Below are 19,595 nucleotides of genomic sequence, written 5' to 3'. Positions count from 1 at the left end.
GGTTTCGTGCTCGCAATGACCTACCGCACGCTGATGTTCCTGCTCCGACTTCACTCTACGACCGCTCAACTTCCCCGTAGAACCGGCGTTGTCGCTCTCCGCTGCCCTGTCGCTCGCTGTCGCCATACCCTCGTCGTCCATCTTCGGAAAACTAACTAGTGCCGCTCCCAGAGGTGATGCTGCATTGGATAACCAACCCAGAAATCCCCTGTTGACCCTGGCTATCCGACAAAGCCTCTTGGACGTAGAAGTAGACGGTGCGCCTGTTTCGGCGCTCATACACACTGGGGCGCCACTATCGGTCATGAGCGCTCGCCTTTCTCATCGTCTCCGCAAAGTTCTTACGCCCGCCACGTCGCCTGTCGTTCGCGTTGCCGACGGCGATATACCTTCCGTCGTTGGCCTGTGCACTGCGCGTATGAGCTTCGTTGGCCGCCAGACCTCAGTTCTATTCGCCGTTCTACAACAACGTCCCCAGGACCCCTCATTCTCGGCCATGACTTTTGAGCATCCATTTGGCCCTCATTGACTGCTCATCTGGCCTTCTTCAGTTGGAACTTCCTTCTGTAAGCGACCTCAACACCGAGTCGCCACCACGTTTATGCGTCGTCGAGTTTGTCTGTCTGCGACCAACTACCGCGGCGTATGTCAGGTTGACCTCACAGCCCCCTGTTTAGGCCTGTGACTATGTGATCTTCCCTTTTCTCGGTGCTCTTCTAATTCGGTGTGTTGCGCTCCCTCACTCTGTTGTGACTGTTGCGGTGAAGCGAGCGTGTTTACCTATTCTCAACTTTAGACGCACCCCACAATTTCTTCCCGAAAGCATCACGTTGGGCAGCATATCACCGTTAGACGCACGCGACCCACTGGCCCTGACTATCGATGCTTCTAAGTCGTCACCTACAAGCCCGAAACCGAGTTGTACGTTTGACGACCCTCTTGACGGTATGATACGGTATGATTGCCCCGGACTTGTCCCCTTCTCAGTGCGATCTTAACAGCTTGTTAGTATCTCAGCACAATGTTTTTAAAGCGAAAGCTTTACTGACCGCATCGCGCCGAGTTTCGCCGTCGCCAGCAATTTGACCTTCATTTGACCGCCGCTGCGCCGTAGCCTTGGCAACGCATCACGTGACTCGAAACGCCGAGCTCCGCTACCACCGCCGGCTTGGAGCATGCGCTCTCTGCAGCTGGGTTACCACCTGACCACGTGACTCGCCGCGCGCCTGGCTAAGAGGTGCGCCACACTCGCCTAGTCAGTGCGGGCTTGGCCATGGATAAGAGCGAGGCCGGGCCCTCTTCTCTGAACTCTGCGCGGGTGCGGGAGGCTTTGAGCCGCTGTCGCCAAGCGGCGTCTGACCACCCCGCGGATATCGCACGGCGAGCTGCTTCACTGGACAGTGTCCGGAATGCAACAGGCGTCGCACCGTTGTAATCAATGTAGCGACCGCGTCGGCGCCCTGCCCGTTTTTTCTTCGACGCTGCGCATGTTCGCGGCGTCTCTTTGCATGTCTAGCACGAAATTGCTCCCTTGTCTTCGTCCCCCTCGGCTCAACCTAGCACCGTAATCATGTACGCCATGTGCCTGAAGCCGTATCATGTCCCAGACACTAATTAACACTGTGTGCGGTGAGCCTTTCCTGTGCCGTCGTATTTCGAGGGTCCTGAGTCGTTGCTTTCGCTGCCGGAGGTTAACGTTATGAGCCACCTGTACTGCGGATGAAGAAGATATTGCATGACAGACGAGAAAGAAGTTGAGCTGTGCCCCTACCCGCCATCTTTGTTGTTGTAGTACCACTCGCTGCCATTGTGTAAATATTGTACATAAACCCCTTTTGACATCTCCTCGTAACAACATGTATAAGATGTAGAGGCGGCTTGTTGTTAAACAGGGAGAGAGAAAGAACATAAGTGGAGAAAGGTGAACAGGGTGAGTAGCAGGTTTGCTACACTATACTGGAGGTAAGAAAGACGGGGAATAGAAAGAGGAAAAGAAAGAGCACTGCGCGCACTCAACAGGACGCACATCGGGGCTGTAAATGGTCACTGCACTGTAAACAAGAAAACACCCAGATGGGCGTTTTTTGCTTGTCCTCTAGCGCATTCCCTTTTGTACATCTTTTTGCTCCCATTGAAAGGGCGTACGATAAAACTCCCATTGACGTGGGCATTAATTGGGCACACAACGGGGGTACCGTAATACGCCCACTTCACCCCCCCCCCCCCTTTTTGACTGGGAGGTACAATGGGAGTATTGTGAAGGAATTAAAGGCATTTTAGTTTAGGTGCGGCAAGCTCGTAGCGAAATGCATGGTGGCGCGGGTCACGCGCTTACGCAGTACCAGACGGAACACCGCAGGCCGAAATGTCGAACGTCGGCGATCAAGGCTCAAGGGAACTCGGCCGTCCGTGAGCTGCCACCCGAGCAGGCGTCGCACCTGCTCGGAGCGAACGCCGGCGTCCGACACCTTGGCCTGCGGTGTTCCGTCTGCTGCTGCATAGGCGCGGCGTACCGCCACGAAGCATTTCGCCGCGGGCTCGCCACACGTGGTCCAATCGACGGCACAGGGCCACCGCTGAATCGACCAAGTCACGCGCACACGTGGTCCAATGGCGAATGAACCCGTCACCGCACGTCTTCATTTTTTTTCCTTTTCGCTGATCACAGAGCCCCTCTTTGCAAAGCTTTTATACAGTCGTCCTAGCTTATCGGCAGTGCCTCCGAGGCCAGCAAACGCCTTCGAGAGCAGTTGCTACTTGCTGAAAGGAAAAATGCACGAGACACACTGACAGTGAAGAAAATTTATTTTACACCAAATGTAAGAAATATAATATGTTCACTTCCGGGCCCAAAAGAAAGCACATTTCTGCCCCAGTAAAACAATTGTCTGGATTTTAAAAAAGAGCACTGTACATTGCAAGCATGCCAGTTGCTAGTATTCTACATGTCCTAACACAATGAAATTAGTAAATGAAAGAAATGCTAAGAAATCTTATCTCCTTTCATACTGAACTCTAACTACAGAGCCATGTGTTTGAACTGTTACTTTGTACTGACACTCCACACTTTTGCACAGACTATATATTGAGCTCGCTTGACTAAGAGTAAAACTTCATTTGGCCTAGTTGGTACATAATTCTGAACTTAAAACTTACAGCGCAAACACCTAAGACGAACCGCAAAAGGCAGATACGACACACGCTGGCGCTAACTGACTTCTTTATTTCTTCGTCGTCGACGCATATATATGCCCTAGGCCACACAACTGCACAGGCGCACACATTACATTACAGAGATCTCCCAAATTATCACATATGCAAACGTAGGAACTCAAATTCAGATGGGTGCAGGGACAAAGCTATGTCACTGATGCAATTATCATTTTGCCTTTTTATGTGGTAGGCCTCTAAGGCAAGCCGCGCAAGCTCATTCATGCTTTTGCCAAGAATCGACGTCCCATCAAGTCGTGCCTCACAATTTTTGCAAGAGTTTATATGCGCAACAATGTGCACTCTTCTATCTACATTTTTGTTTACTTTTTGTGCATGTTCCCTGCGCGGTCCCTTAAACACATAAGGTCATCTATCAACTCAAGAAAATTGCTTGCAGGCATAGTGTTCCTTTGGCGTTTTCTGCACCGAACAAGCTTTTAAAGCTATGCTCCCGCACCTGCGGAGAGGGCAGAGGAGGATGCCAAATTCGGCATGATGCTTCATACGTGTTGTGCGCGGTCGGCGTGGTTTATACCATTCACTCTCATGTGGTTTTATACCATTCACTCTCATGTGGTAAGACGTAGCTTGGCTAGATAGGGCATTGCGTCAATGAGCGACTCAGGGAACATGCGCAACAAGTAAACAAAAATGTAGATAGAGGAGCGCACCTTGGTGCGCATATAAACTCTTGCAACAATTGTGAGGCACAACTTGATGGGACGTGGATTCTTGGCAAAAGCAAGAATGAGCATGTGCGGCTTGCCTTAGAGGCCTACCACAAGAAAGGCAGGGCGATAATTGCATTAGTAAGATATCTTTGTCCCTGCATCCATCTGAATTTGACTTCCTACGCTTGCGTATGTGATAATTTGGCAGATCTCTGTAATGTAATCTGAGTGCCTGCGCGGTAGTGTGGCCTAGGGTTTATATTGCATCGACGACGAAGAAATAAAGAAGTTGTTAGCACCAGTGTGTGTCGTATCTTCCTTTTGTGGTTCGTCTTAGGTGTTTGTGCTGTAAGTTTAAGTTGCTTGACTAAGCCATTCCTAATTAACAGTGGCTGGTATGAGGCCGATCAGTGGTATTTTGCATGGACTAGCACACAAATATGATAAATGTCAAAGTACTAAATTAAGAAATTGGGACTCATCACAAGCGAGCTACATAATTTAGTGCTGGATTTCTGAGCAAGCTATTAAAAATTATTGTATTTTACGAACCAGAACCCACCTTCTGATTATGACACATGCCATAGCGAGTAACCCCGAATTAATTAGGACAACCTAGGGTTCTTTAACATGCACCTAAGTACACGGGTGCTTTTGCATTTCGCTCCCACTGAAATGCGGTTTTGTTTAAGACTACATTTACGAAAGTTCTAAACACGATCCCCCCTATATTTTTACAGTGGGTGCTCTTTAAATGGAGCCTCAAGGTGCCAGGGAAATTGGTTCCATTTACCAGGCATTATATTTACTGAGAGACATTGCAGAGAGCCAACCAATTATCAGGATGGTGTCCTATTTAAGCGGCAGTTTCGAAGCGATTTTCGTTTATCGAGATTCCACTGTAGTCCATAATAGTGGATGAGTTGTGTTCTGCATGGACACATTAGCATGGCTACCATGTTAAGTTGAATATTGTGCAAGCAGCAACATTTCACTGTACCCAGTGCAATATATAAAGCCAGCAATGTAACATGTTGCAAATGCAGCCACGAACAAGTACCTTCCCTGATCATATCCAATAGCAGCATCTTTAGACGAAATTAGTCATGCTTTCTCCCGTTTAAGTGCCTTGTTTTCAGAAATCAAATCCTCCTTATCACATTGACCTCCAATTGTGTCATTCCCCGAGCTGAGGTCATTTGAGATTGCATTTAATTGCCCTTCAAATAGCATATTGGTCTTATTTAAAAAGCACATGGCATCACAGTGACCACCTAGACATAGAATTCGAGCTGCAACACAGTAGCAAACATTCTGAGGTAGAAGCCTAACTATTCTTTTGAATTTGGATGCATGCTCAAAACACTGCTATGCAATTGCAGACAGGGCTGATAGTGTAGCAACCAGGACAGATTTAACGGACATAAAGGAACAAAATTGTGTGAGCTTCGAATTATTATTCTCTCTGAGGAACCATGCTGTCCAATTATAAAACGGGGATCAAAATAAAGTAATTGGATAGCAAATCTGCATTTCATTAAGTAAATAAAATACTGTTCATGCTACCTTCCAGGGTGCACACTACATTCCCTTTCCTTGAATGTGAATTTGCTACCTTTCCATGGGTTACCAAATGTATAGGTGTATTGTTGGTCAAGGGTGGTGGAATGGATATAGGTCTCAGGCTAGAGGAAATATTTCGAGAAGGAGACTTGCCAGGTTGAACAACGAATGTCTCAGGCTGGAGCCATTTGGTTCTCTTGCAAAGATGTTGCCTCCAGCTTGAGACTTCCTTTGTTGGACAACTGTTGATGACTAATTTCGCCATCTTTTCATTTACCCTCGTCTTATTCAACTTATTGCTCCACGCAGGAGCTGCACTTTCTTTAAAAAATAAAGATATTAATGAGCTCAAAGGCTTTGTGCATGGCTGCATCCCCAAGTGCAAAAATTTGTTTTCAAAGAATGACAGAGTTGGTACCTTTCTTGAGAATTCAATAGGAAGAACCAAAAATTAAGCTAACAGACTGGTTATGACGACAAGTAAACATGAATTGATGTGGAGTGCCATTTCTTCATTTTGCACCAGGCTTGGGGCCAGCCAGACTTCTTCCTAAAATTGAGAAAATTTTTCTAATGAAATACATATTAAGAGTATTTTCTTCATAATCTGAAAATTTAAAAACATGGTTATTTGGTTATTCATATTTAGTTGGGAACAGTGCGAAGGACACTGACGAAGTAAGGGCTTATGCAGTAATGCCACATAGTGCTGGCTGAGAACAGACTCAATTTTAGAACAGACAAACAGTTAAGTACTTTGGAATGCTTCCTAAAAGCCATAAAAAACCAAAGCAGGAAGCAGTTGTACAAAATAATGTATGTGCATGAAAAATGCATCTGATCATCGGTTCGCAGACATGTATGACATTTGCTTGTCAGTTAACAAAACATGTGTTACACTGAAACATTTCTCCTACAATTTGGCAATTCTGTGGGCTTTCATTATTGCTCGGGTCAGTTGGTTGCTGTTGTTACTGCTACTGACAACTATGAACATTGGCAAATTTTGCTGCACCAGGATAACGCATGCATTGTCCCGCTGCAGCGAAACTTTCCAGTAAACATTCACAGTTGTCTGTACCACTTTCCCATCTGTCTCGCCTCACACTGTTCCATCTATAGCGCTTCACCATACTGTAATATGCACCACCGACACAAAATTCTACCCTTCTGAAGTTCTTACTGCTACTTCGCACTCGTCACATTCAGGCCGCCAGGCGTACTGAGCCCAATGCATAGACTGGCAGCTCCTGTCATGGACTTATTCTGGTGTAATGGCACCACAGAAGCAAACAAAGACAAAGCCATGCAGGACACAAGTGCCTAACCTCAAGTCTCGCTTTAACAAGAAAACAGACATCATATACAACACATAGTGACAGGAAGTGATGTCATTAATTCAAAACCAAATTCTTTGTGCAATGTAACTGAGAATGACTGATGCATTTGTCCTTTTCGTGCTAATCTGCCAAAGCTTAATTATCTTATGTACATCTGCTCATAATTTCTGGCTACGAGTTTTGATGAACACAGGAACGAACCAATCTATTTTGCAGTGCATCACTATGTGCGAATGAGAGTTATTCCACACAAACTTCATTAGCCGCAATCTCAAATTAATACAATGTGTGTATGCAATGCAAGCATGACTGGATGGGAATGGCTGATTGTACATAACCTCCGTTGCACAGTGCACCGCGTGCAAATTGTGCTGCACGCAACAAATTAATTTGTTTCCCTGGCTTGTCATTTTTTCTCATCAGAGCAAATCTCTCATCACATGTTTCATACAGAAAAAAAATTTTTGCCCGTAGAGACCAGCTACACAATTACCCATGAAAATTACAAATGCATACGAAACAACTGCAACCACTTTTTTACTTCATCTCATTCATTATATTCCATATTCATGCCTAATTTAGTTGCGCAAATCATTGTTTTCTCAGGCCCTTGTTAGGAGAGTTTTGTGCTGTAATAAAAGGCAGAAGCCAAAAAAAGGAAAAGGTTGGTTGTGGTTGAAGCACAATATGCATCTAGTGAGCTAGGCCGCAAGCGTTGTGTAGTCTGCTGCCATCATAAGGCCGTGCCTACATTGGACAGATGGGATGCTCTATTAATGCGAAATCAGGGAACTTGAGGGAGTATGAGTCATCCGTGTGAAACAATCCTCCATCACACAATGTTGAATACTGCAAAGAATGTGACTGCGGTCCTGTGTTCCACAAAACTTGCGTTGTAGCCAGGTATTACGACCTGACAACATGCAAGGTAATTGTGGCTTGCAACATTTAAAAAGAATGACGAATGTATCAGTGATCCATTAGTTGCACTGCATAAAGAATTTCTTTTAACAGATATCATCACATCATGTCTCCACCTGTTATTAAATATTGCCTGTTTCCTTATTTTAAAGCTTGAAGTGAGATCCGGTGCTTGTGTCATGTGCGTACATATCTTTGTTTACTTTTTGTGGTGTCATTACACCAAAATTTATATAACCAAATGGCCACACACTGCTTTTGTCACGTTATAGTGGTGCTTGCAAAGCCTCCCAAACAGCAGCCTATTTGGTCAAAACATGCTTTTGTAAATATGCTCTTCCAAATAGAAAAGCTATCAAGAAGGTAACAAGAATCAAGAGCATTAAGTTAAATCCACTGCAATGCTTTACTTTTTTGCCTTTATTCCTTACACCTAAGTGGATAAGAAAGAGTGTGAATGTTACAGAAATGCACTAAATAAGTTGTTGAAATTATGCAAAAATGTTAACGCAACTAAGCATAGATTTATGTGCAATAATAGACACCAGTCTCAGTTTCTTTCCTTCTGATACAAACATAGTATATCTTATTCCTTTGGCATGAAGGAAAGCATATGTAGACCAGACAAGCTTATATTTGAATGAGAGCCTTCACGATTAAGCACCACTATAATGTGACCATAAGAGTACATACACTGTAAACAGTGCAGATGACAGCCCAAATTTCATAAGTGCAACATGTTAGCGAAAGCAGCAACCATTAACCCAGAAACTAATCAAATCCCACAAAATAACAAGAAAAAAAAAAGAATAATGTGTCAGCGCAGCACCTGTTCTCAGAAGTTACAGAAAAGTGGTATGCTTGTTAACAAACCTGAAACCACGGCACATTTGTATCTGACCACCTCCTGCCTCTTTATGTGCTTTCGTGCCTTTGACAAGGCATTACTGGATATTTATTTGCTTGTCTGTTGCAAAAACACATCAATTATTAGTCAGTGCACAGTGCACCATGCCATTTATCTATGTGGACTCACTTTGTGTCCTTAGCACTGCTCTCACCTATTCAGAACTAAGGATTGCAAAAAGACTTGTTCTACTTAAATCTACATGCCTTAATATGTGGGTTCTGCAGTTGAAATAGGGTAATTATAAGTAAAATGCATGACATGTTCTTATGAACTTTGTTTTCACAGTCTAATTGTTTATTTGGGCACATAACCAGTCAGATCATTTGTACTAAAACAAGAAAACAAATTCAACACACTGGTTTATACTGGTTGGTGCTCTATTGACTTTAGTACACACATTGAACAAACGACAGGCAGTGAGGAATACCAACAACCACTAACTTCCACACAGCATTATTGGTCACATGTGCACAATATAGCTACAAAAACCCAAGTGAAAGTAGACAAAGAAAAAAGTACATTTTAACAGAAAAAGAACAAGACAAAAAAACTTCTTTTGGTAGCTAAGTCACAATCAAGGTGTAAATGACAGCTATAGTTTGGCAAGCACACATGTAGTTACTTTGCTCAGTTCCTCAATATCCCAATTTCTTGTTTGACAGCAACACCAACGGGACATCTACGCATATCTATTGCACATGCCATTTTTGCTCGCTCCAAAATCCTTTCGTGGTTATTCATTTAGTCCCTGCTTTGCCTGTACTGGCATTGCTGGGGGGGTATACATTCTGTGTAATGTAACTTACATTCAAATCAAGCACACAAAGCAGGGAGGGAATTATCTTTGAAAACTATGCAAACAATTGCAGGCTGAAAAACCTTGCAGTCCCTTTGGTCCAAGGAAAAAACAATGTGAGGCATCACCTATAAGTAAAAGGAAATTAATAAACCTTTTTAGTGTAATCTCTTTCTTGTGAGGTATGATGATAGCCTGATATGAATGTCTCTATCTCTACATGTTTGGAACAGTATATGCTTGAAATAATTTTAACTGAAGAGATTTCCCAGTCTTTTAAATCCTGCCATTGCAGCTTACCCTTACTCTCAGTAATACAAAGCCTTTTAGTATGACTTCCTATTACAAATCTAACTGCCATATTTTGAACATTTTCAAGCAGACCAGCTGACTCAATATTATGGAGATTCTAGCAAACATGTACTTATTTGATTAGTGAATGCACATAAGCAAAATACAGCTGTTCTTTGAGGTTTTCGGGAAGCCAACAAAATGTGTATGGGTGGACACACGACAGCTACTACACCGATAAGCATCGTGGCCAACCAAAATTAAGTTTATTCCTATATGGGCGGGCACGGCGGAGTGTGAGCAGACAATGGTCGGCTTTTTCTGGAGTCATATACAAAGGAACCCCAACATAACGAATGCACTAAAATCAGCAATTTGGTTTGTTGTACTCAGATTCGACCGTTTAGTCAAATAAGTACATTTGCAAATGGATTGTTTTCCCACGGAAAGGGCCGCAGTCAGAAAACACAAATCTGAATGAGAAAAAAATTTTGAATTTGAGAGTCAGCGACCAAAGATACGGTTTCACGGTGTGTTAACGATACCTTCACATAGGTAGCATGAAGCAAACCCAGCCTTGCTTTCGCATCCACCCTGTCCTCTTTGATACTGCCACACACAGTGGAACGACACTATCATGAAAAGTGCTGGCAGTGGAGGCGAATGCTTTGTCTGTCTCAAACTTCAATGCATCTCTGAAACTACAGATTATGCAACCCCGTGTACTAAACACGTGGGAAGACTGTGCACATAATACCACGCCATATCAGCACGTCTAGTCTTTCCACACGCAGCAGATCACCTCTAGAACAGGGTGTGCAGGCTGCAGATGTGCTCAGCTGCGCTCACAGCCATGGCGCTAGAAAAGAAGACGCACGGACTGGGCCCTTCTGAGGGCCCCCTTAAAAGCTCAGTTTGTCATTTTTTGTTTCTGTAATAGGCTAGTGATAAAAGTGAATTTGCTTCATGCCTATTAAGAAATGTTGTACACATGGTAGAAAAATTATCAAAGTAGAACATTTTATTACTTTTCACCCCTCTCAGTTGGAATATCGTACAAATGCATAAGCAGCCATTTTTGCCTTGTTTCATCTAAGATGTTTTTTCATGCTGAAAGAAAGGCATGTGTTTAAAAAATAAGCTTGGTTGCAACATGTAAAGGAATTGTGTAATGTCACAAGGGTTCCTGAAATCAAAATATATTTGTGATTTCTTTGCGACTGGAACACTCAAAAGAAAAACGACCTTTTAAACAGACTAAAACAAAGCCACAGCACATGCACCCATACTAAGCCAGGGACTGTATCAAGCTGATATGAGAAGACTTTCAAGAAAGAATCTTTCCCGGTTTGGTAAAATTCTTAAAACAATGGTTAATACCTGGCCCCACACCTTAAATCTAGAAGGAATAAAGTTTTTAAGCTACTCTGTGTTCTTTCTTGAACCCAACAAATGTGCCTAGAAAAATGGGTCAAGTCTACATCTTGTCGCATCTGTGGCAAGGTGTGAACAAAAAACTCGCTTTAGCTGGCTGCAGTGCTCCCTGCGATGAATATTCAGGCAGAAAATTGTTACCCCAGTGTGACTGTGCACCCAAGAAAACAAAATGTGGTAGACTACATCAATGCAAACGGAAAAATCTTTAGTCCATGCTTGCTGGCAACCTGTGTCTGTATTGGCCTCTAGGAGAATTGTGGCCCCCACGTGCTGGAATATTTCCGTGGAATAGAAAACATTGTGTGATACCAGCTATCAAGTGCTACCATCAAGTAGCTACCAGCTACCAGCTATCAAGCTATCAAAAGAGCTATAGGCAATTTTGCTGCAATAACTGTACTGTTTTTATAGCATTCGTTGTGGGGAGTGCGGCTTGCCCCTTTTGCCGGAGTTCATGCTGAACGGCGATTTATTATCAGTTTGTTATATGTGGAACTTGAACAGCTTATATTTTTGTCTCCTCAATCCACACTTCTGCTGCACTTTTGTCAGCATCTCTACACAGGGTGTCTTGACTGAGGTCATACCAAGTAAGCACGCTACAAGCTTTGTGTGCATCGTTTTCATGACTCTTTCGATGACCAAATTTCATTTCCAGTGACTTCATCAACTAAGTATCTAGCGGCAGCTTGAACATGGGTACTCATGAGAACTCGCACCAGGCTTGGTCAAATACGTCCAGCACTGCAGCACTGAGTAGTGAACCATGCTGTAAGAGTTGGCAACTAAATTGCCACCTTGTGATTGAAACTTTTCATCCTTACAATCAAGGCTTCAATTGCCCAGCCAGCGAGCTGCAGCAAAGGTGTGAACTATAGTCATCTGATGTCACATTCTATGTCATAGCGATAGCAGGTGATCCCTCCAGTGGTGGCCCTCAAGGCCAACAGGCATCCCTTTCTATGCACGTGCTTGTGTAGGACTGGGGAGATGGTGCCAGTTTGTTCTTCAGCATTAACACTGTTCACGCTGTATCAGGAACACATTTTCTTACTCAGTGCAATAGCCCTTGAACCTACATAATTGCCAATGAGTCCTTTGTCGACCAACCTTTCCTTTGCCATGTCATTTGCTTCTGCCTTGATGTCACAGCAACTTCAGCTATATGAAGCAATGATGGTGTTTGAGTACCCACACAGCCTTGCAGCTTTCCAACCTGAACATTGCTTCATTAAAAGCTGACATGATTTGGTCTCAGCAGACAGATCAGAGTTAAAAAGAAGCCTTAAACTTCTTTCAAAGTCATTCTAACCTTGTCAATAATCCCATGCCTTTTGATGTGTTATTCAGCATTGTCCAAAGCAAGTCGGCTCTTAAAAATCAAAATAACAACTTTGTGAGGCCACCTACTAGGCTACCACTGTCTCTTCAGCCAGCCTGAAGTGTCTTGCAGCCATAAAAGCTGGAGTGCACAAAAAACGACAAAGAAAAGTGTGGCAGACAAAATGCTCATGGAAATCCATATGTTTATGGACTGTTACACTGATTGAAAAAAATGGCGGCTTCCCAATACAGTCTTGATGTACGTAGCTGTTTCAGTCACGAATAAACAGCCAGTTGCGCAGTCCTGCACAAGCACAGTGTACAGATGCCCATGGATTAAAATTTGTTGTGTGTGCATGTGGTACAGTGTACCACATTTCTTGTTCCTGAGGCTGCAGTACACTGGGAAGACTGGTTGCAACCTAAATAGTAGGCCCTTAGAGTATTGCAGCCCTTTGTTCATATTTTGCTGCAGATTGCATCAAATGCGAATGCAAACTGTTTTGCAGGACACGTCAGTTCAGTTCAAGCAATTAGACAGAGTAACCCAAGAAATAGTTTAAGCCTCGAAAAGGTCTTAATACAGTTTCTAGTTTAGTACAGGTTCTCGCCTGATGTTTTGGCTTCTTCTACGGTATAATGCTGTTGCTTGCTAGGTACTGGTGGTGTGATGTGCACACTCTCTTGTGTTGCTATAACGACAACTTGTAAAAAAGATTTTCCTTCCTAACAAACATTTGGATACAGTGCCTGTGAGCTCATCTTTTAACCTGTTTTTCATTTGATCTGTGCATTTACATTGAACGTAAACTAGAAAATATCAGTACTGAGAATCACAAAAGAACACACCTGTGTAACGATTCCGCCGAGATCGTTGGAGTGGTCCAGCCACAGGATGCAATGCAGGTAGAAAGGCCTCCTGAGTTAAAGCAAAATAACAATCGTTGTAAGATGCGAATAAAAAATTTTATTCTGTGAGGCTTTCGGCATGTATACTAATTACCACATTTGTATGTAAAATAGTTTTGCATAATAGCTGAGCAAGGTTAACGTCTCGCCCTGTGACTGTCAGCCAATGCTACTCATAGCAATGGTGGCAAATATGGCACATCCTTTCAAATGGAACTTTTGTGGGTTACATGAATTTAAAAGAACTTAGGTTTACATAATACATAACACCTGTGGTTAGAAGGATGTCTTGCATGCAGCACCAATGCCACAAGTGGCACTGCTTAACACTTCCAGGGCCAGACTTAGTACATAAACAATACAAATGTGCAACAAAGTGAACAGGTGGTTAGCTGCTGCTATAACTCAAAGATTGCATGCATCATGTAGATGTGAATGCAGCTCCCATCAGGAGCGAGTTGCCCTTTAGTGCACTTCACTTCTCTTCCTCTTTTGTCTTCATTGCATGTTGGTGCCATATGGTAATAATGAACAAAAATTAAGCACTTCAGTTCCCATTCTTGTTTTACTACATGCTGTAAAGTCATCTAAGTGCGCTTAATACTCTTAAGAATGTACTTTAGCCATTTTGTCAAGATTTTTTGCTTGGCTTCACTACACCTTAATGTAGTGCAAATTCTAGACAATGCTTACAAAAAAACCTACTCCACACAATAACACCTCCAATTAAGAGTACACAGTCTATGGCTTTGAGATGTGTACATACATACTTTATACATGGTTACAATGAAAATATAAGTGGCTGTTCTAATATGCACACTTAGCATACTGCATAACAGTCACCTGGTTCCAAAATGGCTTTTTGTTATCACACATAGGACGGCCACAACTATAAATTTAATTCTGGCAGTAACTTAAGCCACGGCCAAAACCTTCATAGTGCAATCAATGAAAATTTTCGAATTTAGAGCAGTTAGACATAAACAGGGCAAGTAGTTTTAAAGTGTTAAATAATGAACTGTTATGGAATATGGCGGTAGAAGGCCATGCGCCTGAAACATAGGTACTGTTTATCATATAAGCACATTCTTATATTTTTGCTTACTTCCCTAGGGATTGCATCAAACAGTTTGCTTGTGTAAATTTTGCTACGTGGCTGTATCGTATTAGCCCTTATCTTTTCACATTTGGCTTACTGCAGCTTTATGCACAAGCATAAAGCTACTACTGCTACCACTCTACTGCTACACTACTACCTACTACCTACACTACTACCTTCAGTTGAAGGCCAAGCACTATGCTGTCCAACATACATGCATTTAACAACACCGAACAGTAGACAGAGAATGAGCAACTCTTTTAAAAAGTGCAGTTCTTTGGAGACACATTGATATATATCTGGAAAACAGATTTTTGCTAAAATTATAACTTAATATAATTGGTACTGAGCATAATGCATCTTGCAATAAACTTGCATTTACCGGACACCACTATACACACTGCGACCTCTGCAGCTTCTCCACAATCTGGCACAATGTGCTCAAGCTGCCTGTAAACCCTGGAAGGGGTCTATGATAGTTTAAGAAGCTTAGCAAACATGAGAAGGACCTAAAATGAAGGTCAGAGAAGCAAAGCAAATTTTTAACCATTCCTCTCTATGTTGCTATGAATGTCAAGGTTCCAGCAAATGATGTATTTGAACTGTATATTTAATCGTGCAATACTAGAGAGCACATTTTTGCAATAATAATGTGACAGAGAAGAATGACAGAAACTAACTTAATGAATATTTTTCTAAACTTGCATGAGGTTTTCGTCATTATGCTGATGCACACACCTGCATACCTCTACTGTGAAGTCTTGTTTCAGTTTATTTTATTGTCACATAGTAATTTACACCATACACTTGTCCTGAAATACATCACGTTGGGCTCCTTCAGTATTTTTTTCTTACTGGAAACACACATGCCTATACAGGGCAAGCACTCAATACATGCAAGACTGCCACGGGAATGGCCACTCGAGGTCGACTGTTAGTACAGCGCAAAAGACGAGGACTGAAGGAAGAACACAACACAGGCGCTGTCACACAGAAACATACTCAAGGCACTTTGCGAGATTCTCAGGCTTCTTTCATGTTCTAAAAACACATTATGTAGCACATATTGAGCCACAGAGAGCTGTACTGGGAAATTTTCACGTTGCTCTACAATTTTATAATTGAGACTTTTTATCTAATTACATTTGAGAAGTTAATTAATTGATTAAGACTAATTAGGTAATTAGGCAAAATGCAGCAAATCCAAGTATTTCCAAGAGACAGGAAACAACATTACATAGGTTCTGTGCAGCTAGGTGGCATATTCATATATTTAAAAGTTTGCTAATGTTACGTGGGATAACCTGCATACCTCCTATGGAACAGGTGTCACACCAATCACTCTAAGTAATGCCGCTAAACTAGCCATTGCGCTCAAAACATACAGGGTAAAAAAGCAAACTCTAGGTAAGAGCATACCAAGGCCTCTATTGCTGAAAAGGGAAACTGATGGGAGGCGCCCGATCTCCGGCCATGAAGCTGCTTCATCCTCACAGTTGGCAATGAAACGACCGCAGCCGCAGTCCTGAAATAAAAATGAAAAATTTGACACTACAATGATCACACAGAACACAAAAAAGCTGGTCACAAGCTTATCTTGGAGAACATCTGCTGCTACATTAGGTTTTGTATATTCGTCAGCTTATTGTTAAACTAAGCTTGCCAATATTTTATATCTTAATGGCTTTGCTCTTTACAAACCAATACCTTTGCCCAACTCATGCACATATGCACTACTTAAGCTATGAGATGTTTACTGATCCCTTACAATGAATGGCTTCTAAGACAAATTATTTCACACAAAAGGATGCATAACTTATGAGTGTTACTGACATTGAATACCAAGGTAGCACCTTTTTTTATAGACAATGGCGGACTTGAAGCACATTTTTCTCACAGATACAGGTTACAGGTTGATCGGTCTGCCTTTTTTTTTTCACCAGCAACAGAAATTTTGTTATTAATACTCGTGCAATATAGGATGACGCTGTGATGTGTGATATGATCCTGAGTTGAAAAGCGCAACTTCTTTGTGTGAATTTGGCACCTAGAATTCAATACTAAATATCTGTACCCAATACGCAGTGGCACAGCAGCAAAGTAATTAAACATTAAACAAGTTCAGGTATCCAGAGCACAGCGCCAGCTGTTGAATAACAACATTGCACAAGCATCGACTATATAGATATAGCGTAGTAAGTGCACCGCAGGCGTAGTGGCGGCCTCAGCAAAGAACACAGGCATGGAGCGACGCGCCCGTATGACCTATCACCGGCAATGCTATCGCGTAAATTGATATATCTCGTCACGGCACGGGCACCGTTTTCTGCCCGCCGAGGTGCCGCCGCCACTGGTACTCACCTGCTCCGGCCGCCGAGGTTCAAGTGACGGCGTATCCAGTAATCTGAACCCAAGCAGGACACCTGTTACCGCCAAGCAGTACGCTAACAATAAAGAGGTTCTTATACTCTGACCGGCAGCTCATGCGGCGTTCACCCGTAGTGCCGTTGGAAGCTCACCACACGCTTTTAATACCACAAACGCGCCGCCGACATTTCACGCCCGTAGATCAAAGTCGACGGGCGCAGGCTCTACATGCTACGTGCCGCAGTCGTGCACTGCCTGCACAATCAACGACGTGGGTGCGAAGAGACACAGACGATAGAAAGGAGCGTACTGGCAAATCTGCACAATGCGCGCTAAGTGGGCGACCTACTGCACACAATCGCACGAGCTAGGGGATTGGCGCCACGTACGCGCCAGCTAGCAGATACCGCGCACAAAGAAGCGCCGCCGGTTCTCGCTCAAATGATCGCTGTACAAACACTCACACACGCGCACCGCAGTAAACCCTTAACGAGCCGCCACATTTCCAGGCCGCGGTTAGGCGGCGAAGCTTAGCTCACCTCGCACTGCACGTAACTATTATGGTAGTGGCTTGCGCTTCGGGGATCATGTCGAATGCTCACATCCGCCCAATTAAAGACGCGGCAAAGTCCCTCATTATATAAAATCCTAATATTTAAGTACACTCGCTTGACTCTGAGCACTCAAGTCGATTCGATTACGACAAAGCTCGAAGAAACACAGTGATCGGGCAAAATGGTTCTGGACGGCCAACTGTCGCGCCATGTTGTACCGAGACCTTCAATAAGTCATATCAGCGCGTCTCCTCACTTAGAACACATGCACACTCATAGAACATGTAATAATCGTTCAAAGTCACTTACCGTGGAGTCTTGGGGGTTCAAAGCAGTGAGAAACATCAACCACGGTAGAAGAATGTGCCGTCGCTGGCAAATGGCTGCTCGATCGCAGCTTTCAACGCACGCGCGCGCGCTCCGAAGGCTGGTGTTCCTCCGCGCGTAGTTCCGACTTGCGTCCTCTGCAGCACCAAGGCGCGGCTACTCCGAACAGAAAAACAGCGCCGACACACATTGCGCGGGATATTTCGAATCTGACTGCAGAAATAATCCTACTGAAATTGTCGCTGCGGCTGACTGCCTTATTGGTCATGGCTGACTTATTCTTTTCTCTGTTTGGCTCGTCTCAATTTCCCCTACGCCACCGTTATTCCTTGAAAACCCCCATTTTACAACCGCAATGCCCCATCAAATGGGGTCGGGGGTACAATAATGGTTCTAGCTTATTTTACTTCTTCTCGTGGGAGTACTCATATTAAGCTAGGGGGGGAAAATGGCATATCAACTGTTAAAACGCCCATATGGGCTCATTTGTGTTTACAGTGTGAGGCCGATGCACTCCAAAAAAATGCAGCAATGGGTGAACAGTTTTCGTGCCGATTAAGAGTGAGGTCACGCTAAAATAATTTTCGTCTCAGAAAAGCTTCTTGAGTCCAGCGGGTTCCGTCTTGGTTACGAAGGTCTAATGATGAAAACGGTATAAGAGCTCTGTTGCTAACGCATCCTGCTTCGCCAGGAAAGGCAAAAGAAAAGAAAGGTGTGAATGTCGACCGTGGGGAGGAGCAAGAAAACGAGAGGTAAGGAATGAAATTTAGGAGGGCCTCCAGACTGGCTGTGGTTAAACGCGCTTCCCTGCGGCTTCCCGACGCCGTTACGCGCGCGTGTCCTGTGCTCGCTAGAAAAGCCGAAGAGTGTCTCCAAGGCCATTTTCGCCCTCCAGCGCGTTCGTACTTCCCTCCTTCCCCTATTTTCTTTTCGCGTACGGCCTCGCAGAAGTTGTTCCACAAGAGGCAGGCTCTTTGTTCCCTCCGCCGCGCCTGTGGTGCCGCAGCGCTGCCATTGTTATCGAGCGCCCAACGCCGCCTGCATACGTACCATACTGGCTCGCGAACACGCTCGATGTCCACGATAGCTTTATAATGGCTCGCCTTTCACGTGCGGGCGCGAGCGCGCTGCATCAAGCTTGTTAGCGTCGCGAATACGCAGACACTGCTCGCCGTGCACACCCGGCCGTTCAAGATCGATGACCAGCGCATGTCCGGTATAGAACCGGCACAGGAAACTCCCTCCACTCTGTAAGCTCACCCCCGCCTCTCTTTCGCTCTCCCCATCCAGTTACGGCACGGAAGGGTGCAGGAGCGACCAAGCCCGCGCCGCCCTTTCCCTGGAAGGTCTCCTCCCTGTCGACTCATTTTTGTCTAATGACAGATGACTCGCTCGCGATCCGGCGCAGTTGACCAGGAGACCAAGCGTGCAGAAAACGCCCCAGGGTGGCTGGCGCGACAGCAAAGCTGCTCTAGTGGATTATACGTGCCTGAAAGTTTGTCGAAGTGTTTCCCATTGCATTCGAGTTTTTATTATCATGCGTGCACAAGCTCTCAAATTTGGTAACAGCAGTTGACGTCGCGCGTGGTTACTGCACTGCCGGGAGGGCTTTGCCAAAACACAGGAGTGCCCGTGCATGTGCCGGAAAGGCTGACAGCGTGCAGTCTCAAGTGTGGACAAAGGCATGCATTGAAGAAGAACGGGGATAGGCAGCACTGAGAGCATCGACATATATAGTGCACCAAGCAATGCGTTAACGACGTAGATCAGTCGATCTTTAACTATGGTTAACTTGACGTGAATTCAGGCACTTCGAAGTTGTAGATGTAGCAACATAACGGCCCGAAGCTACATTTTTTTTGTCATTGGTGCTG

General features: G+C 44.2%; 1 protein-coding gene and 1 long non-coding RNA gene across 2 annotated transcripts in view; both read right to left on the bottom strand.

Annotated features, from left to right (window-relative positions):
- The window catches only part of LOC126541650 (cell adhesion molecule 4-like), a 355,930-nt gene that overhangs the window by 219,101 nt on the left and 117,234 nt on the right, over positions 1-19,595 (bottom strand). The gene's annotated exons all lie outside the window — the stretch shown is intronic.
- Positions 2,788-17,855, bottom strand: LOC140216122 (uncharacterized). The gene is made up of 4 exons (XR_011892794.1): positions 17,704-17,855; positions 15,893-15,998; positions 13,315-13,384; positions 2,788-5,997 (listed from the first exon to the last, which is right to left on the bottom strand). It is a non-coding gene; the product is annotated as an uncharacterized lncRNA (long non-coding RNA).

This window comes from Dermacentor andersoni, chromosome 2 (assembly GCF_023375885.2).
Source record: "Dermacentor andersoni chromosome 2, qqDerAnde1_hic_scaffold, whole genome shotgun sequence".
NCBI classification, from domain to species: Eukaryota; Metazoa; Arthropoda; class Arachnida; order Ixodida; family Ixodidae; genus Dermacentor; species Dermacentor andersoni.
The sequence above is the reverse complement of the archived record's forward strand: the minus strand, read 5'-3'. Positions and strand labels throughout refer to the sequence as shown.